Raw genomic sequence first — 25,000 nt, forward strand, 5'->3', positions numbered from 1 at the left:
AGACCATCGCCCTCCTCTGCAAAGAGGAAGAAGAACCTTCCCATCCCGTGATGCAATGACGTAAACAACTCCCTCCCACCCGCGGTTGACTAGCACGCGAGGGCATGAGTCATGCCGGGAGCGGGGGAGGGGGCCCAATAGGGATAAGAAAGGGACACTCTGCTTGGCTCGAGTTGGGTCTTGTTGAGAGTTGTTCATCGGAAGAAGAGGTTGTGGCTGGTTGGTTATCGTGAGTTTGTCGAGAGTTGTTCTTGTGGGGGTTGTGGCTGGTTGGTTTTTGTGGTTCTTCTTCGGCCTGGCGGTCAAGGAGTGTCGGCCTGGTTCAAGGGTGGTCGAGTTGGTTCGAGGTTGTTGTTCTGCTGGTGCTTCTTCGAGTTGGCTGTGCAGTCGGTGGTTCAAATGGTTGTGCTGGTTCTGAGTTATCTTGGTTTAGCCTTTGTTCTGCTTCGTGGCCTCATCTTGGTTCGGCTGGCTCTCCATGGAAAGCAACGCACCTTTGGGAAGGCTCGGTGTTTCGTCTCACCAGCACGTGGTCCGGAGCGCGAGGGGATCCGCTGGAGCTCGGGAAGGATCGTGGCTCACGGCGATTGGATCCAGCTCGCCCTCGCTGGAGCCCGGGTCTGAACAGCTTGAAGACCACACGAGGTGGAGAGGTTAAAGATAGGTTCTGGGTTTCAGCTCATCTGTCCCTCCGAGCTGAAGTCCTTATTAAAGGCATCAGCCACCATTTCTTGGGTGTGTGTGTTCGTACGTGTGTCCGTGGGCCCGTCTAATAAGTAGAGAACTGTTAAATGCTTTGTGTGCTGTAAATGATTGCATTGCATTCATTGTATTCGGTATAGTTCCGCTCTTACGTGCTTCCCTAGTTCCCCGATTACTGTATAAATAAACCCCAATTGTTAAATGTTTTCAGCTCGTCGCGTCGATTCTTTCATTGACTGAGCATGTTGTGTGTTAGGAATTAGAAGGCCGTTGGGCCACCATAAGGGGACATTCGGACCGACGGTTCTCGGCGATTAAGCCGCTCGGAATCGCGCATGGGACAGGCTCGCTTAAGCAGCTTGTTTTGTATGAGTTCCGTCGAGGGTGTGGAGGCTCGGTAGATCACCATGTGGTCTCTCAGTATTTTGAAGAATTGGCAAATAACCCTGTATCACGTGGTGGAAAAATTGGCCCTTCACGGTTCTTGCACAAGGACCCGTCGGCTTTGGACTTATCCGGACGACAATCTATATTCCGGGTGATCGGTCGGGCCGACTCGACTTGCGGCTCCGTCAGAGCGGTCAGCTCGCTGCCGACACACCGGGCACCGTAAAAATATATATAGACCCAACCACATCTTTCACCTGTGAATGGAGGGAATAGCCAATTAGCTCTAACCTAATCAACTAAACCCAGGTAGCTAGGATTATATAAATATTTGACCCTCCCACACTCCTCCAGCCAAATAAGCTGCATAAAGTAACCCAAGATGGCCTACACAAGGTAAGCACTTTGCTGTTTCGAACCCTTCCCAGAGTTCCTCCACAGCCACTGTATGAAGACATTCACCCATAGTACACACATGAGAATCACAATGCTACACACCCCACTCAGCCGCCGAACCGGTTTCATCGTTTATTGGCAAATCATCAGTGATGGCTGCAGACAGCAATGCAAACCAATAAGGCTCCCAAGCATGTACCACATGCAAATGTCCCTGTTGCATTGCTTGTTGTCCCTTTACCCAGTTGAATTTTTTTTCTCTCATTATTTTGATTTTCATTTTATATTGTAAATCGATTGCAATTCAGCCTCTGGCTGTGATGATTTCATAAACCAAGAATGAATGAATTATTTTGTAAGGCTAATTTTTTGGAGTAGTTGTTATACAGATGAAAGGCCAGCACTGATTCTAAGGGAATATGGAAGCTTTATTTCAAACGTCAATGCATAATTTTTTTTGCTATGTTCTTTGGACAGAACATACCAGATTCCATTTTCCAGATCAGTTGGATATTCTGGAATGCCTAACTTCAGTGATATCAAGTGAAATAGCTTGGGCAAATAAAATCAAGAGACATTGGGCAAATATTCAGTACTCTAAATTGAGGAGTGTGGAAGTTCAAATGGCCATAGTTTATTCACTTATCAATCTACTACAATATTATTATCCATTTATTGTTTCCGTAAGTTAACTCTTTCCGAAGCCAAGTGTCAAATTTTGATTCGACAAAATTCAGGGCACAAGGTCATGAGGTACATCTATATTAATTATTAATTATATGGAATACATAACTTTCAACATGATGCAAGCTTCCCCCAGAATGATCGGCATGCATGCACAGAAGCCCCGAGCAACAAGAGTCATCAGGGCAGGGAACACATACAGCATTGTGTGTGCCAGGTAAGGATTGTTACCTAAAATATCTCATACAGCTTTGAAAAGAAACCAAAAAAAACTTGGAAACATACCTGTGAGAAAGGGGTGTGCCTCTGCACAACTAAAGATTTGGAGAACCTTCTAATCAACTCACCAAAAGGTTGATATCTTGCAGCCCATACTGCAAAAACTCCTGACGATGTTGGGCCATGCAAAGCCTGTAGACAGCGGTGTTCTATCTGTCCTCCTTGATCATCCCTGTCAATGAGTGGACTTTGAACCTTAAGGGATTACCTCATGTGAACGTAGCAAGCTTGGTGATTTATTTAATGGACATCTGCAATTGGAAAGGCAATGCCATCATTACCAATATCCAGGTAGACTTCCCAGAGGGAGACACTGTATCTGGTTTGGGTGCTTCTTAACACCGATGGGAAGGTCATATCTGGAGCTTGTCAATGCACAGAGTAAGCTCAAAATAATGATACTTACTATTAATCATGTTTGGAAGGAGGGGTGAAGGAGCTCTATTGGCTGGAAGGGACGTCATATATATATATATATATATATATATATATATATATATATATATATATATATATATATATATATATATATATATATATATATATATATATATATATATATTGTTGCGGTCTTCGCGCCCGCCGGCGTGCGACGGCCACGTAACTCGAATCGCGGCACGTCGCCCACCGGACGGACAATCCAGTCGTGACCCTCTCGGACTAACGCCGGGAACCAGTCACGGGTGGACCTTTCGGTCTCACCGCGATCGAGCCAATCAGCCCCCGCGTGGGATAGGGTTGCTCGCCAAATTCGAACTACCTAAGTACCCACGCGGAGGGTAGACCGGGCGATCGCACCTCGCCGCAGGTCGACTTCGGACATGGGCCACTTAAGCGACCCGTTCCGTACTATCAGAATAACCGAGCGGTGTTATCGTCGACCTCGACGGTTCGATTAATTATTGGGCGTACTCAGCCCACTACCAACCCTTTACGTGAAGCAAGATGGGGATTCAAATGGAGGAAAAGACGAAGCGAAGCGGGAGAACAGTTCAACAATAAAGCACATTTATTCGCGACGAACGGAAAGCACACAAATACAATTCCACCAAATGCACACAAAAAAAAGAAAACACACTTCCATTTACACAAAAAGCAAATATAAAAGTGAAAACACAGTGCAGAGCTAATACCGACTACCGAGCACACGGCAACACTTATACAATTCTACTTCACAGACGGCGCCGACAACACATACCCAAAACCAAGGAAAAGAAATCCCCCAAGAATGAGGCAGGCCTGAGGCCGAGACCGGGTCGGGCCTACCCGTCTGGTGATGAGACGCGGAGCGGCGATGGCGCTTCTCTCCGCGGGCCTCGCGGACAGTGTCAGGCAGGGGGGTGGGAAAAGGGGCCCCCTTGGTCGCACTATCTCAGCGCGGGGGGAAACAGGAGGGGGTTGCTGATGCTCGGGGTATAGAGGATCTTTATTATCCCTGGTGTGCGTCTCCACCTCGGCCAGGTCGCGCTGCCGGCCTCCCTCGGGCGTGCAGCTCCTGGCACCGACGCGAGCACCCCCTCGTCCGACTCTCTTCAGCTTCTCCAGCCACTGCAGGCTTCGGGCTCCAGTCTTCCACACTCGTCCCCTCCGTTCCGACTCCTTCTCGTTCTCGACTCCTTCTCGTTCTCGTTCTACTCCTTCTCGTTCTCGTTCTCCTTCTCTCCGTTCCGACTCCTTCTCGTTCTCGTTCTTCCCTTTTCGTTCTCGTTCTCCCTTTTTGACTGACAAACACCGTCCTTTTATCCCCCCCGTAACTTCGCCTTTGACCCCCTCCCTTTGACCTTTCACCTCGCTCCCCATTGGCCCGAGAAAAAGTGGGCGTGAAGGCTTTTTGATCCACAAATTTGCATATATCGATCGCCCTGGGGGCGGGGCCAATTCGCCCCTCGCTCACCGATTGGACGGCAAAAAGTGGGCGTGTGTCGTTTTTGATCCGTTTTTGAAGCACAAAATCCGTGATTTTGTACACGCTGTTCAACGTGCGCCCTGCACGAGTCCAACACCGGTACCCACAGCGGGGCAAGAACGGTGGCGATGCTACGGTGGCGAGGTGTGACGTGAAGGTCGTGGCGGTTGTGGTGAAGCGGTGGTTGTGGTCGGTGGTTGATGTTGTGGTTGTGATCGTAATCATGGCGGTTGGTCCAAAATAAAGATAGTAAAAGAAAAACGGCTATCCTGAAGAGTCGCAGCACGTATAAATGACATGTATTCCCACTAGACAACGGGTTTGGGCCTAACTACACATGCACTTACCGAGATACCTCACCTAAGGGACCTGAATGGTGGTTTGCGAATCTGGTAACCACAACAATATATATATATATATATATATATATATATATATATATATATATATATATATATATATATATATATATGACCGTTTTTACAGCCATTTTTCCCTGCTGTGCAGGGTTTGGCTTTTTGTGAGGCAATGTTTTATGGCCGGATGCCCTTCCTGACGCCAACCCTGGTCGCCTCTTACGACACACAGGGATATGGTACACCTATTCTAACCAGGGCATACACCGGGACCAGTACACTGGTACTCATTTCGCCGACCTCGGAAGGATGACAGGCTGAGTCAACCCCCTGGTGTATTAATTCAGCAGCCAACGGGGCTTGAACTCAGGACACTGGGATCCCAAGCCGCCACCCTAACCACTAAGCCAACACCAGGCATTACATATATATATATATATATATATATATATATATATATATATATATATATATATATATATATATATATATATATATATATATATATATATATATATAATTCCAGCAATGTGTGTGTGTGTCTGTCTGCGACCGCCGTTTCTCGATGAGCGCTGGTCCAATCTGATTGAAACTTGCCAGGAATATTGCCGGGCACCCGCGGATGTGCCTTTTCAAAGTCTGATATTAATCGGACGAGCGGTTCCCAAGTTACGGCCATTTTATTGCTTTTTTTCAGTGCTGGAAAGGTGTATATATCGCAGCTGAAGTGTCGTTCCATCTTATCATGCCATTTTTTCCCAAAGATATCTCAGAATAATGATAACAGCATATTAATAATAATAATAATAGCACAATAATTGGCAGTTATAAAAAGAATAACGTGATACAATGACCAATGTCTGTCAACCAATAACGACCTATATATTGTCTGCCAACCAATAATGACCAATGACAGGAACGGTGCTATGACGTCACCGGTCCGATCTGATTGAAACTTGCCAGGAATATTGCTGGGGACCCGCGGATGTGCTTTTTCAAGGTTTGATATTAATCGGACAAGCCGTTCCCAAGTTACGGCCATTTTATTGGTTTTTTCAGTGTTGGAAACGTGTATATATCGCAGCTGAAGTGTCGTTCCACCTCATCATACCATTTTTCCCTAAAGATATCTCAGAATAATGATAACAGCATCTATCTATAATTCCAGCAGTGTGTGTGTGTGTGTGTGTGTGTGTGTGTGTGTGTGTGTGTGTGTGTCTGTGTGTGTCTGTGTGTGTGTGTGTGTCTGTGTGTGTGAGTGTGTGTGTGTGTGTGTGTGTGTGTGTGTGTGTGACCGCCGTTTCTCGACAACTACTGGTCCGATCTGATTGAAACTTGCCAGGAATATTGCAGGGGACCCGCGGATGTGCATTTTCAAGGTTTGATATTAATCGGACAAGCGGTTCCCAAGTTACGGCCATTTTATTGGTTTTTTTCAGTGTTGGAAACGTGTATATATCGCAGCTGAAGTGTTGTTCTACCTCATGCCATTTTTCCCGAAAGATATCTCAGAATAATGATAACAGCATCTATCTATAATTCCAGCAGTGTGTGTGTGTGTGTGTGTGTGTGTGTGTGTGTGTGTGTGTGTGTGTGTGTGTGTGTGTGTGTGTGTGTGTGTGTGTGTGTGTGTGTGTGTGTGTGTGTGTGTGTGTGTGTGTGTGACTGCCGGTCCGATCTGATTGAAACTTGCCAGGAATATTGCCGGGGACCCGCGGATGTGCCTTTTCGAGGTTTGATCTTAATCGGACGAACGGTTCCCAAGTTACGGCCATTTATCTGTCAACCAATGACAAGACACGGTGCTATGACGTCACAATGTTTTTTTTTTGTTTTTTTTTGCAATATTGACGTCACAATTATTTTTCTTCTTCGTTTGGTATGATGTCAATCGACGCTGGGGACCTGAGTATGTGCCTTTTCAAGGTTTGATATTAATCGGACAAGCGGTTCCAAAGTTACGGCCATTTATCTGTCAACCAATAACAAGAGACGGTGCTATGACGTCACGAATGACGTCACAATTAATGGTGTTTTTTTTCTTTTTTGCACGATTGTCGTCACAATTCTTCTTCTTCTTTGTTTGGTATGATGTCACAATCGATTCTGGGGACCTGAGTATGTGCCTTTTCAAGGTTTGATATCGTTTTTCATCAGTTTCAGCTGTTTTGCAAGTGTTTCCCTAGGTTTGAAAGCTGTTTTTTCCCAAGGTTTGAATTAATTGTTCAAATTAATAATTAATCCCAAGGTTTGAATTTTCCCAACGGAAAGAGCTGTTTCCCAAGGGTTTGAATTAATTGTTGTGCTTGGTAGACATTTGTGAATACATTTACAGAGAGAGGGGCGAGAGAGGGGGGTGAGAGTGGGGGTGAGAGAGAGGGGCGTCACAATTCTTCTTCTTAGTTTGATATGACATCACAATTGACGCTGGGGACCAGAGTATGTTTCCCAGGTGTTTCCCAAGTCATGGCCATTTATGATACGGTTGGTCCGATCTAATTGAAACAACTCCCCAATCCAGTCATCGTTTACAAGAGTGAAGGAACGAAGCTGCACATATTGGCACACACCTACGGGCCCGCACTAGTATATAATTCCAGCAATCTGTGTGTGTCTGTGTCTGTGTCTGTGTGTCTGTGTCTGTGTGTCTGTGTCTGTGTCTGTCTGTCTGTGACCGCCGTTTCTCGACGACCGCCGGTCCGATCTGATTGAAACTTGCCAGGAATATTTCCGGGGTCCCGCGGATGTGCTTTTTCAAGGTTTGATATTAATCGGACAAGCGGTTCCCAAGTTACGGCCATTTTATTGCTTTTTCAGTGTTGGAAAGGTGTATATATCGCAGCTGAAGTTTCGTTCCACCTTATCATGCCATTTTTTCCCAAATATATCTCAGAATAATGATAACAGCATATTCATAATAATAATAATAGCACAATAATTGGCAGTAATAAAAAGAATAACGTGATACAATGACCAATATCTGTCAACCAATAACGACCTATATATTGTCTGTCAACCAATAATGACCAATAACGTCTGTCAACCAATGACAGGACACGGTGTTATGACATCACGAATGACGTAACAATTAATCTTTATTTATTTTCAGCGAAGGAACGAAGCTGCACATATTGGCACGCACCTACGGGCACGCACCTACGGGCTCGCACTTGTATATATAATTATAATCTATATACGTATTTGTACGTGTATATATATATATGTATGTATATGTATGTATATGTATGTATATGTATGTATATGTATGTATATGTATGTATATGTATGTATGTATATATATATATATATATATATATATATGTGTGTATATATATATATTCATATATATATATATATATGTATATATATATTTATGTATGTATGTATGTATATATATGTATGTATGTATATATGTGTATATATATATATGTATATGTATGTATATGTATGTATATGTATGTATATGTATGTATATATATGTATGTATGTATGTATGTATATATATATATGTATATATATATATATATGTATATATATATATATATATGTATATATACATATATATATATTGTTGCGGATTCGCGCCCGCCGGCGTGCGGACGGCCACGTAACTCGAATCGCGGCACGTCGCCCACCGGACGGACAATCCAGTCGTGACCCTCTCGGACTAACGCCGGGAACTAGTCACGGGTGGACCTTTCGGTCTCACCACGATCGTGCCAATCGGCCCCCGCGTGGGATAGGGTTGCTCGCCAAATTCGACCTACCGAAGTACCCACACAGAGGGTAGACCGGGCGATCGCACCTCGCCGCAGGTCGACTTCGGACACGGACCACTTTAAGCGACCCGTTCCGTACTATCGGGATAACCGAGCGGTGTTATTCGTCGGCCTCGACGGTTCGATTAATTATCGGGCATTTTAGCCCACGACCAACCCTTTACGTGAAGCAAGATGGAGATTCAATGAAAGAAAAGACGAAGCGAAGCGGGAAAACAGTTCAACATAACTCACATTTATTTCGCGATGAACGGGAAGCACACATATACAATTACACCAAAAGCACATGTAAAAGGAGAAGAAACACAATATTACACAAAAAGCAAATATAAAAGAGAAACAATGCAGAGCTATCCGACTACCGAGCACACGGCAACACTTATACAATTTTACTTCACAGACGGCGCCGACAACACAGATACCCAAAGCAAAAGAAAAAGAACCACCCTCCAGGATGAGGGGGGTAGGCGGGCCTGGGGCCGAGACCGTGTCGGGCCTACCCGTCTGATGATGAGACGCAAAGTGGCGGTGGCGCCCCAACTCCGCGGGCCTCGCGGACAGTGTCTGGTAGGGGGTGGGAAAGGGGCCCCCTTGTCGCACTATCTCAGCGCGGGGGGAAACAGGAGGGGGTTGTTGATGCTCGGGGGGGAGGAGGATATCACCCTGTCTCGGGTCCCGCGACGAGCGTCTCCACCTCGACCTCGGTCACGCCGCCGGCCTCTCCCTCCGCCGCTCCCCGACTCCGACGCGAGCACCCCCTCGATCGCCTTTGCCGCCGCCACCTCTCCACAGCTCTGTCCTCTTCTTCCCAGCTCCACCGACAACTCCCAACCGCGAACTCGAACTGCGAACTCTTGACTTCTCCCCTCCGAACTGAACTGTTTGGCGAGCGCGGCCGTTTATATCCCCGTGGCCTCGCTCCCCCACCTTTGACCCTTGACCTCCGACCCTTCACCTCTAACTGGCTCCCCATTGGACCGAGGAAAAGTGGGCGTGAATGCTTTTTGATCCATGAATTTGCATATAGCGACCTCACTCCAACGCCCTGGAGGCGGGGCCAAATCACCCCACACTCTCTGATAGGACGGAACAGAAGTGGGCGTGAGTCGTTTTTGATCCGTTTTCCTCGGAAAGTCTGTGATGTTTCTGAACACGCTGTTCGGTGCGCGCCCTGCACGAGTCCAGTATCGGTGCCCACAAGTGGCGCAAGAATGGTGGTGATGCGATGGTGGCGAGTTGTGACGGTAAAGGTCGTGGCTGTTGTTGTGAAGCGGCGTTGTGGTTGGTGGTTGTTGTGTGATGGCTGTTGAGACGTGGTTGGTGGTGGTAGTAATGGCGGCTGGTCCAAAATAAAGATAGTAAAAGAAAAACGGCTATCCTGAAGAGTCGCAGCCCGACTGAATGACATTTATTCCCTCGAAACAACGGGTTTGGGCCTAACTACACATATACTTACTGAGATATCTCACCTAAGGGACCTGAATGGTGGTTTGCGAATTTCGTCAACCACAACAATATATATATATGTATATATATATATATATATATATATATATATATATATATATATATATATATCAAAGATGAGGGACAGATGAGATGAAGCCCAGAGACTGCCTCGGACCTTTCCACCTCGTGTGGTCTTCAAGCTGTTCGGACCGGGCACCAGCGTGTGCAAGCTGGATACAATCACCGCGAGCCACGATCCTCTCCGAGCTCTGGCAAATCCCATTATGCTCTGGACCACGTGCGGGTGAGACTAGGCGCCGATCCTTCCCGACCCGATGCGTCGCTTCCCCAAATAACCACTGACCAAGATGAGGCCAAGAAGTCGCACCAAACCGGGAACCAAGCAGAGACTGTGAAGAGCTCCACGCACCAAGAAGAGCCAGCCGAACCAAGACGAGGCCACGAAGCAGAGCAACCAACTCCACCAAGCAGAACAAAAGCCACCAGAACACGAGCCCGATGAACCCCGAAGGCTCACCGAAGACTAACCCAAGACTAACGTGAACCAACCCGAGCCAAGCAGAGGGTCCCCCTCTTATCACTCTCAGCCCCGCCTCGCTACCGCCGTGACTCATTCGGCCTCGTGTGCCGCTCCCCGCAACCGCGGGTGGGGGCTGTTTACCTCGCTTTCTGCTGGACCCGCCCAAACCGTCATTCCTGTTTGTGCCGTTGAATCACAGGATGGGAGGGTTCTTCTTCTTCTTAGTTGTGGAGGAGGGTCGTTCTGATTGAACCCTAACTATTAAAATGAATTACAGGGCATTGACATTGATTTACCCATTCAGCAATGTAAGGCGAGCTATCTATAGAACATGTACTTATCGAGATAACTGAGCTAAAGGACCTGAATGTTGGGTGTGATTTCCAAATTCGCAACAATATGTAGACGTGTGTGTGTGTGTGTGTGTGTGTGTGTGTGTGTGTGTGTGTGTGTGTGTGTGTGTGTGTGTGTGTGTGTGTGTGTGTGTGTGTGTGTGTGTGTGTGTGTGTGTGTGTGTGTGTGTGTATATATATATATATATATATGTATATAATTCCAGCAATCTCTGTGTGTCTGCGACTGCTGTTTCTCGACATCCACTAGTCCGATCTAATTGAAACTTGCCAGGAAGATTGCAGGGGACCTGTGGATGTGCCTTTTCAAGGTTTTCTATTAATCGGACAAGCGGTTCCCAAGTTATGGCTATTTATTTGCCAACCAATAACAGGACACGGTGCTATGACATCACGATTGATGTCACAATTCTTCTTCTTCCTTTTTTGCAGGATTGACGTCACAATTGACACTGCCCTAGGATCACTGTTGGGTGCCATTGGAAACGGCTTGTGTGGTTGTTGTTTCTGGCACGTGGTTTGAAAGTTTTTGTTTGTTTGTTTTTTGTTTGCACGTATGGCCACGCACCTACGGGCCCGCACTATTCTATCTATAATTCCAGCAGTGTGTGTGTGTGTGTGTGTGTGTGTGTGTGTGTGTGTGTGTGTGTGTGTGTGTGTGTGTGTGTGTGTGTGTGTGTGTGTGTGTGTGTGTGTGTGTGTGTGTCTGCGACCGCTGTTTCTCAACAACCACTGGTCCAATATAATTGAAACTTGCCAGGTATATTGCTGGGGACCTGAGTATGTGCCGTTTCAAGATTTGATATTAATCGGGAAAGTGATTCCCAAGTTATGGCCATTTATTTATCAACCAATGACAGGACACGGTGCTATGACGTCACGATTGATGTCACAATTCTTCTTTTATTATGATTTTTTTGTTTTTTTGCACGATTGACGTCATAATTCTTCTTCTTCGTATAATATGACGTCGCAGTTGACGCTGGGGACCTGAGTATGTGCCTTTTCAAGGTTTGATATCGTTCTTCTTCGTCCGTTTCAGCTGTTTCCCAAGTGTTTCCCAAGGTTTGAAAGCTGTTTTTTCCCAAGGTTTGAATTAATTGTACAAATTATTAATTATTCCTAAGGTTTGAATTTTCCTAAGGGAAACATCTGTTTCCCAAGGTTTGAAAGTTTTTTTGTTTTGTTTGTTTTTGCACGTACAGCCACGCACGTACGGGCATGCGACAGCGAAGGAACGGCCTGTGTGGTTGTTGTTTCTGGCACGCAGTTTGAATTTTTTTTGCACGTACGGGCCCGCACATACGGGCATGCGGGAGTGAAGGAACGGCCTGTGTGGTTGTTGTTAATGGCACGCGGTTTGAAAGTATTTTTTTTATTATTTTTTTTTTTTGCACTTACCGCCACACACGTATGGGCACGCGAGAGCGATATAACGATCTGTGTGGTTGTTGTTTCTGGCACGCGGCCTGAAAGTTTTTTCTTTTTTTTTTGCACGTACAGCCATGCACGTACGGGCATGCAAGAGCGAAGGAACGGGCTGTGTGGTTGTTGTTTCTGGCACACGGTTTGAACGTTTGTTTTTTTTTCGTTTTTTTGCACGTACATCAACGCACGTACGGGCACGCGAGAGCGAAAGAACAGCCTGTGTGGTTGTTGTTTCTGGCACGCGGTTTGAAAGTATTTTTTCGCACGTACGGCCACGCACGTACGGGCACACGAGAGCGAAGGAACGGCCTGTGTGGTTGTTGTTTCTGGCACGCGGTTTGAAAGTTTTTTTTTTCTTTTTCTTTTTTGCACCTACAGCCATGCACGTACGGGCACGCACATACGTGCATGCGAGAGCGAAAGAATGGCCTATGTGGTTGTTGTTTCTGGCACGCGGTTTGAACGTTTTTTTTGTTTGTTTGTTTGTTTTTTTGCACGTACGGCCACGCACGTACGGGCATGCGAGAGTGAAGGAACAGCCTGTGTGGATGTTGTTTCTGGCATGCGGTTTGAAAGTTTCCCCCCCCCCATGTACAGCCACGCACGTACGACCATGCACGAACGGACACGCACCTACGGGCACGTGAGAGCGAAGGAACGTCCTCTGTGTTTGTTTCTGGCACGCGGTTTGAGTTTTAATTTGTTTTTTTGTTTTTGTTTTTTGCACGTACAGCCACGCACGTACGGGCACGCACCTTTGGGCATGTACTAGCATGTATGTGTGTGTGTATATGTATATATATATATATATATAAAATACCAAGCTTGCACACTAAAAACTTGGCTCGCCGTCACACGATCCCTATGAAATTGCTGTGGCGCTTAGCGGACATGCGACAATGTTTGGGAAGTCTTGGCGTTCCATGGTACCACTTGCATTTTGCACAATGCGTATTTTTGTCATTCCCCTTGTACGGTCTGTCGTCTGCTACCAGCTATGTTGTATTGCTATCCCTTGCATGTGCACGGGTATCGTATGTATATATATATATATATATATATATATATATATATATATATATATATATATATATATATATATATATATATATATATGTATGTATATGTATGTATATGTATGTATGTATATATATGTATGTATATGTATGTATATGTATGTATGTATATATATGTATATGTATGTATGTATATATATGTATATATATGTATATATATATATATGTATGTATATATATGTATATATATGTATATATATATATATGTATGTATATATATGTGTATATATATATATATATATATATATATATATATATATATATATATATATATATATATATATATATATATATATATATATATATATATATATATATATATACAGTGGGGAGAACAAGTATTTGATACACTGCCGATTTTGCAGGTTTTCCCACTTACAAAGCACGTCGAGGTCTGTAGTTTTCATCATAGGTACACTTCAACTGTGAAAGACGGAATCTTAAACAAAAATCCTGAAAATCACATTGTATGGTTTTTAAATAATTAATTTGCATTTTATTGCATGAAATAAGTATTTGATACATCAGAAAAACAGAACTTAATATTTGGTACAGAAACCTTTGTTTGCAATTACAGAGATCAGACGTTTCCTGTAGTTCTTAACCAGGTTTGCACAGACTGCAGCAGGGATTTTGGCCCACTCTTCCATAGAGATCTTCTCCAGATCCTTCAGGTTTCGGGGCTGTCGCTGGGCAACACAGACTTTCAGCTCCCTCCAAAGATTTTCCATTGGGTTCAGGTCTGGAGACTGGCTCGGCCACTCCAGGACCTTGAGATGCTTCTTACGGAGCCACTCCTTAGTTGCTCTGGCTGTGTGTTTCGGGTCGTTGTCATGCTGGAAGACCCAGCCACGCCCCATCTTCAATGCTCTTGTTGAGGGAAGGAGGTTGTTGGCCAAGATCTCGCGATACATGGCCCCATCCATCCTTCCCTCAATAGGGTGCAGTCATCCTGTCCCCTTTGCAGAAAAGCATCCCCAAAGAATGATGTTTCCACCACCATGCTTCACGGTTGGGATGGTGTTCTTGGGGTTGTACTCATCCTTCTTCTTCCTCCAAACATGGCGAGTGGAGTTTTTAAACCAAAAAGCTCTATTTTGGTCTCATCAGACCACATGACCTTCTCCCATTCCTCCTCTGGATCATCCAGATGGTCATTGGCAAACTTCAGACGGGCCTGGACATGTGCTGGCTTGAGCAGAGGGACCTTGCGTGCGCTGCAGGATTTTAATCCATGACGGCGTAGTGCGTTAATTATGGTTTTCTTTGATACTGTGGTCCCAGCTCTCTTCAGGTCATTGAGCAGGTCCTGCCATGTAGTTCTGGGCTGATCCCTCACCTCTCATGATCATTGAGGCTCCACGAGGTGAGATCTTGCATGGAGCCCCAGACCGAGGGAGATTTACTGTTATCTTGAACTTCTTCCATTTTCTAATAATTGTGCCAACAGTTGTTGCCTTCTCACGAAGCTGCTTGCCTATTGTCCTGTAGCCCATCCCAGCCTTGTGCAAGTCTACAATTTTGTCCCTGATGTCCTTAGACAGCTCTCTGGTCTTGCCCATTTTGGTGAGGTTGGAGTCTGATTGATTGAGTGCGGACAGCTGTCTTTTATGCAGATAACGAGTTCAAACTGGTGCAGTTAATAAGTGGAGAATGGGAGGGCTTCTTAAATACAAAACTCACAGGTCTGTGAGAGCCGGAATTCTTACTGGTTAGTAGGTGATCAAATACTTATTTCATGCAATAAAATGAAAATTAATTATTTAAAAATCATACAATGTGATTTTCAGAATTTTTGTTTTGGATTCCGTCTTTCACAGTTGAAGTGTACCTATGATAAAAATTACAGATCTCTACGTGCTTTGTAAGTGGGAAAACCTGCAAAATCGGCAGTGTATTCGGCAAATACTTGGCAAAATCGGCAAATACTTGTTCTCCCCACTGTATATATGTATGTATATATATATATATATATATATATATATATATATATATATATATATATATATATATATATATATATATATATATATATATATGTGTATATATATATATATATATGTGTGTATATATATATATATATATATATATGTATATATATGTATATGTATATATATATGTATATATATGTATATATATATATATATATATATATATATATATATATATATATATTGGTCGTTTGGTTCTGGGGCCACTGGAGAGATTATACTAGATTTTTGCATCTGCTGGTAATAAAGACCGTGTGTGTGTGTGTGTGTGTGTGTGTGTGTGTGTGTGTGTGTGTGTGTGTGTGTGTGTGTGTGTGTGTGTGTGTGTGTGTTTTATCCACTTGCAACTCAACACCTCTCATCCACGGATATATCTCATATTTCCATGAGTCCGATTTTCATTCAGGAACAGAACAATTATGGTTAACCATTTTGAAATTGCCACTGGTTTTTTTTTCAACTGCTGAATAAAAATACCTGGCGAGCAGAACTGAGTCATTGAAAACGCACACACAGCATGTATGCAAAAGGCCTCGTCAGCATTCATCCATCATATTTGAGATTGAAGTGCAATGATCACTTTAATACCATCAGTACATACACAACCTCAAACTAGTGTTCAAGAATAGCTCCTGCGGCAATTTTTTCAACAAAAGATGAGCTTCATTCTCGAATTTACATTGACCTGTATAGTATTACACCTGCATACATTGACCTGTATATTGATTTGCACAATTGACCTGCATATTGTTGACCTGGACATACATTAACCTGCATATTGATTTGCGCAACAAATTCTTCGATGTCAGTTATTTGGAGCAGTGACGTTAACATCAGAATTTCACAACATGGTATATGACCTTTTCAATGGTACTTTGCATCTATTTTGGCCTTCTATTTCCTTACCTCACTTCATAAATACATAAAATGCAATGGAGTACTATAACAGTGCATTTATACTTCGTGAAAAATGCTTCCAACACACATGCACTCTTACCTCCACAATATTCAGAGGACATTTCTGTGTTCACAACATCCCATAAAATTTTTCTGCTTTTTTGAATACCCGTTTGTCATCTTCATATTCATCTTTAACATTTGTAATCATGCTGAATCACATGCAGTAGTATATTGTTCTATTAAGGACATTACAAATAAAATGTCTGCAATACCACATTGCTGTGGGTTGAGCTCTGTTACCCAGCTATGCTTCCATTATTCCCAGGCTTGGCAATTTATATCTGACAAGGCTTCTCAGGGCTCATAATTGGCATTTTGGCATAGGAGTCATCGAGTCAGTGCCATCTGTCTCATCTTCTGAACAGTCACATTCCTTGAAAGGATTTCTGCAGACTTCCATCACTATACAGATGCAGCTCTTATTATATGGAAGGTAATTTTTAAATAAGCACAATAAGTTTCTCTTGTATATGGTGCAACACACACGCATGCAAACACACACTTCGATCATGACAAATCCACGACAGCCTCTGGAGCAGCTTCTTACACCACAACAGTATGTAGGTTTCTAGTGTGCCACTGAGGTCACGGTACCATCCATTACCTACAAGCAGAAAAAACATTGGTATTTCATCAAAGTGCTCTTCCACACTCGACATCAAAAGCACTCTTGTCCATTGCAAACAATCTGTAATGAACTGGATGGGGAGGTATATGTGATATTAGCCTGCCTTCTGCCATTTGTCATCCCATCCTTCCCGAAAGGCTTGATTTTGTATCAAAACAAAAAAATCCTGCATTCTCTTGACAAGTCGTAATGCGCATTATTGAGGATGATGAGATTTATTGTGGTATACTGGGATTCATTGAGATGATGCTGTCACTATGATATGAGAATGTCATTGGTGAAAAAATGGCTAAAAAGGAGAAACCAGGGGCTCACAAAAGCAACCAAGCAACACATTTTGATGATAAATGGTAATGAAAACTTACCCATTATTCATGGTAGAAGGGTTGTATTAAAGTATTACCAAAGTTATTCGAGCTTTATCAGTGGACCAATGCAGTGCTGACTTGAAACTGTGAAGAGAGCTTCAAGCCCAAACATTAAAACTGGCAGAGACAGCAGAGCTTGAAAAAGGAAGAATGTTAAATGCTTCTGCCAGATGCCAGATGGATGGATGAATGCATAGGAGGAGATTAGGTGATTGGATTTAATTGTGACCTAGATAAAAGAAAACCTCACAAGTGAAGGACTCTTTATGCGTGGTCACGCTCTGTAAATATGTAACAAAGCATAACTGCATAATTCCATGTTAATGGGTGTTGCCAAGGTTGTAGACAGGTATTTTGGCATGTTGATTTTTAATGTAAAGCCGTTAAATATAAAGATGAGTCAGCCGTGAATAAAGCGAATGCTTGAGCTAAATGCATTCTGTGAACCTGGTGTTGGCTTAATGGTTTGGGTGGTAGGCTTGGGATTCTAGGATCCTGAGTTGAAATACCACTCTCCTGTTGAATTAATACCTGGTGGGGTTGACTCTGCTGGTCATCCTTCTGAGGTCGGTAAAATGAGTACCAGCATGCTGGTATCCTGTGTCGGAGTGGCGACCTGTCCAGGATTGTGCCCAATAGCCAAGGAGACTGCTTAGGCAGCACCAACGCTCTGCACAGAGTATGGTCCCAATGGATGGATGTATTCCATGAAATGTACATCTACATTATTTATTTGACCCCAGAGGCTCTATATTTTTAAGTTGACACAATTTGACTGGATAGAAATGGAATATGGACAATGAAATATTTACAATGCATATTTTACCATAAAATATTTATGATGTAATCATAAAGTTTTACCACATCAAATTAAAATGGGTGTCAGAAATAGATATATTTTTTTAAATCTCTGATTTCTTCTTTTCTCCTGATCACGAATTTTTCAAGGAATTATGCAACTAGAGATGAAAAGAGGATTGTAATATTACAGCTCCTGTACAGCTGGCTAGATAGCCAAGATGCATGCACTCTCGCCTGGGTTTGAATCTCAACCCAGGTATAAACTGCCATCCTGGTGTTTTGAAGGATGGGAGAGGCATCATGGTGTGTGTGTGTGTGTGTGTGTGTGTGTGTGTGTGTGTGTGTGTGTGTGTGTGTGTGTGTGTGTGTGTGTGTGTGTGTGTGTGTGTGTGTGTGTGTGCCGTCACTTGGACAGACGTTAAACTGGGTGTCCCGTCAGCTGATGAGTTGATGGATGTTAAAAATCCCACAGTGACCTACGCAAAGAGTAGCATCACTCATGCCAGCACACTGAACAAATTCCAAATTCCTCATCAAACCTGTGTGGGACACCATCAGCGGCACAGCCACTCACCACATATAATGATGCCACCCGCAGCCATGTGCTGCATATGAAAGAAGAAGAAGAGGAGGCAGCAGCTACTGTCTTCCAACTAACTGTTCAGGAGAATGTCTGCTCCTCATCAAACTCCACCTGGTCCTTCTTGGACCTTACTTTCTACCGCTTCACATCTATGTTGTGTTTGACCTTGCAAGCCTTACCATATCTAATTTTCATGAAATGGCTTCTTCATCAGAGGCTTCTCTCACAACTATTGACTTTCTTAAACATGTTCACTTACTCGTACTGCAGGCATGTCTGTCACCCCTTTGGGAGAAAAGTTCAGACATGTTTATTGATTCACTCTGTCTCAGAGAAACATTGCTTTCACCCAGAGATACAACAATGGCTGCTGAAATAACTCCACATCGTTATTACTTCTATCATTACCCAAGAGAGAATAGCCGAGGTGGAGGTACTGTGTACTTATCCAAGTTGACTCTTTCAACTCCCAATGATTCCATATAATTCACATTCATCTTTCGACACTGTCGGTTCACCTATAAAGTACACATCAGTGGGTTAATCAATGGAATTAAAATAGCAATCATTTGCAGGGCCCCAAAACAACATGCTTTGTTTCTTGATCATCCCTTCGATGTTTTGGCAACTTTGCTAATTAGAAGATTTTAATATCCATTTTGATGAGCTCCATGACCCACTATCAGATATCTTTCTCAGATTGGTGTATATTTTAAAACTCTGGCAATACATTCTCTGTCATAGTCATGGTCATGGCCATTCTTTGGATCATGTTTTATTCAGCTATATTGATCCAGTAATGTTGTTGTTTCATATGCAAGCTGTGCTTGCTAGTGGCATCATATTTCTGGAAGTACTGCTGTGCCGCTGATGCAGTGTCTCCTGTTACCAGGAAGCTCGTACTCATTTTGCTGACCTTGGAAGGATGACAGGCTGAGTCAACCCACTTGGTGTCATTTAAACAACACGACAGGGGCTCAAACTCAAGACTCTAATATCTTAAGCCAGCCACCGTAACAGTTAAGCTAACATCAGGCTTACGATACAGTAATCGGATTGATCTTAAGACATTCCCTTATTTCTGACCATGCCTTTATCACTTTTATCTTGTGTTTGCTGACAGCTTCACATCAATAATTGTAGCTTATACTGTATTCAATACATAGCCAATATATTACCTGATTCAATCCTAATTTAAATTACCTGATTCAATCCTGATTTCTAACTCCTATGATAATCCTCAATGATTGGTCTCAATGTATAAGCATGCACTTTCAAATGTCTCGATCAATCTTCTGCAATTATTATTCATCTAGTATAAAAGCCTATCAAAAATGATGGGTTGGAATGATTTTATTCAAAATATTTAAGGAGAATGGAAGATATGATGTTTCACAGCAAAAACATTTTTTTTAAACACTCCATGTATGAATGTGACCCTATTTTCTTTATCTTCTGGGGCATTTCATTTTGACAGGACAGCCTCGTGAACATGCCAGTCTGAAGCCTCGGCCTAGCGTTAGGTGTGCTTTTATCTTCTTGATTTATGAGACATCCTACGGATGTAAATGAACACTCATTTTACTTTGCACATGGTACACATCACATGCCGCAAATTTCACCTCCCTGTGGCTTGTCTGTTATTTTTTAATGCTTCTGTACACCTCTCTTGAGTCCCGGTTTGCAAGTCACTGTCTACATTTCCAATGGAGGAGACGTAATTACTCTTTTATGAAAAATGTTTTTAAAGTTTTTTTTTTTTAAATCCTGAAAAATAGACCACAGTGAACACAGTCGTGTTAAAAGATTGGCCTTTAAACCCTTTCTTAAATCATCCTTATGAAGGGGGACAAACAAGTACACACACTTTTATATACAGTTGTCAGAAAAACGTTTTTGAACACTTTCAAATTTTCTGTATTCTGCACAAATCTTACCTGCAATGTGATCAGATCTTCATCTAAGTCTTAATAAAAGATAAAGAGAACCTTATAAACCAAATACCACAAAAAAAAAGAAATCTACTCTTTCATTTATTTCTTGAGCAAAATGATCCAACATTCACTTTTTGTCAGAAGTATGTGAACCATTACATTGAGTAACTGGTGGCTCCCCATTGAGCAGCAATAACTTCAACCAAAAGTTTTCTGTAACTCTTGATCAGTCCTGCACATCAGCTTGGAGGAATTTTGGCCCATTCCTCCTTAAAGAACTGCTTCAACTCAAGGATAGCTGTGGGCCTTCTTGCATGAACTGCTCACTTCAGGTTGTGTCACAACATTTCAATTAGGTTAAGGTGTGGACTTTGACTTGGCCATTCCAAAATGCAAAATCTCTTCTGCTTTAGCCATTCTGTTGACATACAGTAGATTTACTTGTGTGTTTAGGATCGTTGTCTTGCTGCATGACCCACTTTCTCTTAAGCTTCAGCTCACGGATGGATGCCTTGACATTCTCCTATAGAATTTGCTGGTACAATCCAGAATTCATGGTTCTGTCAATGGTGGCAAGCCGTTCAGGTCCTGAGGCAGCAAAGTAGCCGCAAACTATGATACTCCTACCACCATGCTTCATGGTTGGGATGAGGTTCTTATGTTGGAATGCAGTGTTTGGTTTTTGCCAAACATAACGTTTCTCATTTCAACAAAAAAGTTCCACTTTAGACTCATCTATCCACAGAACATTCTTTCAATAGCCTTCTAGATTATCCAGGTGGTCTTTGGCAAACTTGAGTCAGGCAGCAATGTTCTTCTTGGAGAGCAGTGATTTCCTTCTTGTTCTCCCCCCATGCATTCCATTCTTGTTCAGTGTTTTTCTGATGGTGGACTCAATAGCACTGACTTTAGTCAATGCAAGAGAGGCCTGCAGATTCTCAGACGTTATCCTAGGGTTCTTTGTGACCTCCTGGATTATTGTGCGCCTTGCTCTTTGAGTGATTTTCGTTGGATGACCGCTCCTGGAAAGAGTAACAATGGTGTTGAGTTTTCTCCATTTGTACACCATCTGCCTGACAGTGGATTGGTGGAGCCCAACATCTTTAGAAATGGTCTTGTAACCCTTTCCAGATTAATAAGCATCGCCAACTCTTTTACTCAGGTCCTCAGAAATCTCTTTTGATCAGGGCATGACATGCTTCCACAAACCTGTGTGGTGAAGACCAGACTCTGATGATGATGAACAAAGGTTATGTTTTTCATATCTAGCAGGGCCACCCAACTCGCTCCTCATTATCATCCCATTGATTGAACACCTGACTGTAATTACCCCCTACGTTGAGCTGATTAACCTCGAGGCTCACATACTTTTTCTGACAAAAATTGAATGTTGGATCATTTTGCTTAATAAATAAATGAAAAAGTATACTTTTTTGTGTGGTATTTGTTTAGTCAGATTTGAATTATATATTATTTTGACATAGATGAAAATCTGATCACATTTTAGATCACATTTATGCAGAAATACAAAAAAATTCTCAAGGGTTCACAAACCTTTTCTCACCACTGTAGGGAGATTCCCTAAGACTGACAAGTGCTCTTGCTGGTTTACTGCTGATCTGCATTCTCTAAAACAATAATATTTCGAAAATTATAAATCTCATTTACTTGAAAACAACTTTCCATTTTAAGCACCAGTAATCCATTCCAAAAACTAACTTGGTAAAGCAAGAGCCTTGTACCTCAATGAAAAACTCCTCCAACACCAAGGCTTTCTTTGTTTTCGATCATTGATATACTTTTAATTGGGCTCTCGCTTTCCAGTGACCAAGTACAACTTTATTACTTCCCAAGCAATTTTCTGCATAAGCCTTTCATGATATGATATTACACATTTGTAGTACATTTTACAAACAATCACAGAATCCTACACTTTCTTCCACACCATCTAATATTTCATTCTGTCCAGATCACATGTTATCCTTATCAGTTAAGAAGCAAGAAGCAGTGCAGGCAATCATCCTTAATTAAGAAAACGACTGCTTTACTAAAAATAGGACCACTTAACCTGCATCTCACCTGGGCCCTGGCCTAATGTTTTAACCCAAATTTAGTAGCATTCTGACTGGTGAGTGGAGAGGAAGGTTTTTGAAGGAATTGACGTGATTTTCCCAAACATTTACTAAGTCTGCTATTTTAACATACTGTATATCTGGTGCCGTGATCGGCATGACCTCCGCAATTTAACATCACGACGCTGTCATAATATTGTAACCCAAATATGGTAGCATTCTGATTGGTGGATCAGGAGAAGAAGATTTTGGAAGGAATTTGCATGACCGCCATTTTGACACACCTCCGGTCACATGATCAGCATGGCCTCTGCAATTTAACATCAGGACCCTGTTCGAATGCAACCCAAATTTGGTAGCATTCTGACTAGTGGGTTTGAAGAAGACTATTTTTGAAGAAATTTACTAAGTCTTTCATTTTGACACACTTAAAAGTCAAGTGACTGGAATGAGCTTTGCAATCCATGTTAGCAGTCAGGAGAGGAACGTTGCTGCCAAATTTCAGCCAGATCGGCTCAGCGGTTTGACCGGAAAAAGTTGAAATCGGATACAGATGGACTGTGCGTGATGATAATACCTTTACTGGAATGAAATTCCAGATAAGGTAATAATCCAGTTACATCATCTTTCGCTGTTTCCTTACTTTTAGTTCCCTCTCCACTTGCAACAAAAAAACAATCAAATACTCCATTGCATCAATAACAGTTTCATCACCAGTTTAACAAGTTTCAACAATTTCCTTCTTGAAAAGTCTTCAGTGGATATAAACGATCTACAAAATTACAAAACTTTCTCTTTAACCTTTCATTTCAAAGATTCCAGAACATGTTAATTGCCATTCAGCTTCTGGAATACTTGTACCAGTATTCTCTTTTAAAACCTTTCCAGTTTCATTTCAAATGCATGGTCAGAACAGATAGGACAGAGAGACTGCCCTCCTGATGGTTACAAATTATATTTTACACAAAGCAGATCAGGGATCAGTTACAATTCTGCTAATGGACCAAAAGCTGCTTTTGAAACAGTTGACCATAATATATTACTTGACTGTCTTCAATCAATTTTTGTGTCTCTGCTTCAACTCTCCAATGGTTTATATTGTATCTTTCAGATCATACATCTACTGTAAACGTTCCTGGCTATTCAACAGACACAATTCACATATCTGTCAGTGTTTGCACAAGCAATTGTCATATGCTCATCCATTCCACTAAGTTAAGGAAACTGCTGCATGAGTCTTCACTCAAGTTTCAGCTTCAATAACTTCTCTCTCTCACTTGGAATGCCTAACAACCTGTTCTACCGCTGTTGCTTCATTACTTTCCACTTCAATCCGAATTCCTTATTAAATGTACAGATATTCCTTGTAACTTGTGCATGTGTGTCATTTAATTCAGCTACTCCCTCTATCCTGACAGCACTTTGAGTTGTTATCTGGCACAAATGGTGTTATACTGGTATAAGCGGTCAAAGCATATCCCCCTAACCCTCCGTTAAAAACGTAAAACAAATTTTCACAAAGCCAGACTATAACATCATGTATTATTGTTGTTACAAGTGAATTATGATAATGCATGCACCAGACCACTTTCATCATCTGCCATCAAGATAGTGGGTGTATGTATTTCCAACTGATAAGATATAAAAATTGTTAATGCTGAAATCATAGGTTTAGGATCAACTATCGCACTAAAATACGCAATTTGGTGACTGTCTGTATTTTTGACCGTGATACATTTTGGCGTTACTTGTCTAATCTCAACTGAACTTGACAGGAGGACTAAGGGTCACACAATGGAAGTTGTAGCAACTTCCTTTGCCCCCTTTCTCAGGGGTTTTCCACCATGGGCAAAATCCGTGTTAAGAAACCTAATCATGTTTTTCCAAGGCCGCGTCTAATAACAAAAGTAACTAGAAAGCATCTGAAAATGCAAAGCCCATCCACGTCTGCTTTGTATTCTCACTTCTTCTTCTTCCAAATGCTAAACATGACAAACTTTTGACCTTTTGACCAGATTATGAATTTGTCTTCTCCATATTTTAACAATAAAGCTATGTTGAAAATTTGATGACAGCTCAAGTGGTGAAAAAAAAAGTTACTGCCCAGACAGACATAGACAGACATACACACAAATGTGATTGCAAAACCCTATCTCCCACTGCATGGAGGAAGTGCTCATAACAACACTAATAGAGAGTGGGTGTACTAGTGTACCAGTCCTTATAAATAAAGAAAAATGTAATTGTTTGCATCTAATGCAGCCTGATTCTACTCTATGGCATAATTATGTTTTGGGGTAGAATGAAGAACTCCATAGTAAAGGTAG

At 42.4% G+C, this 25,000-nt stretch overlaps 1 long non-coding RNA gene across 1 annotated transcript in view; it reads left to right on the plus strand.

Moving 5' to 3' along the window:
* The window catches only part of LOC147026524 (uncharacterized), a 99,994-nt gene that overhangs the window by 54,868 nt on the left and 20,126 nt on the right, over positions 1-25,000 (plus strand). The window contains exon 3 of the long non-coding RNA XR_015057937.1: positions 2,306-2,386. This is a non-coding gene — a long non-coding RNA (uncharacterized LOC147026524). The remainder of the gene's footprint in view (positions 1-2,305; positions 2,387-25,000) is intronic.

Source organism: Eptatretus burgeri, chromosome 5, assembly GCF_056783735.1.
Source record: "Eptatretus burgeri isolate ZD-2024b chromosome 5, Ebu_testis_v1, whole genome shotgun sequence".
Classification (NCBI taxonomy): domain Eukaryota; kingdom Metazoa; phylum Chordata; class Myxini; order Myxiniformes; family Myxinidae; genus Eptatretus; species Eptatretus burgeri.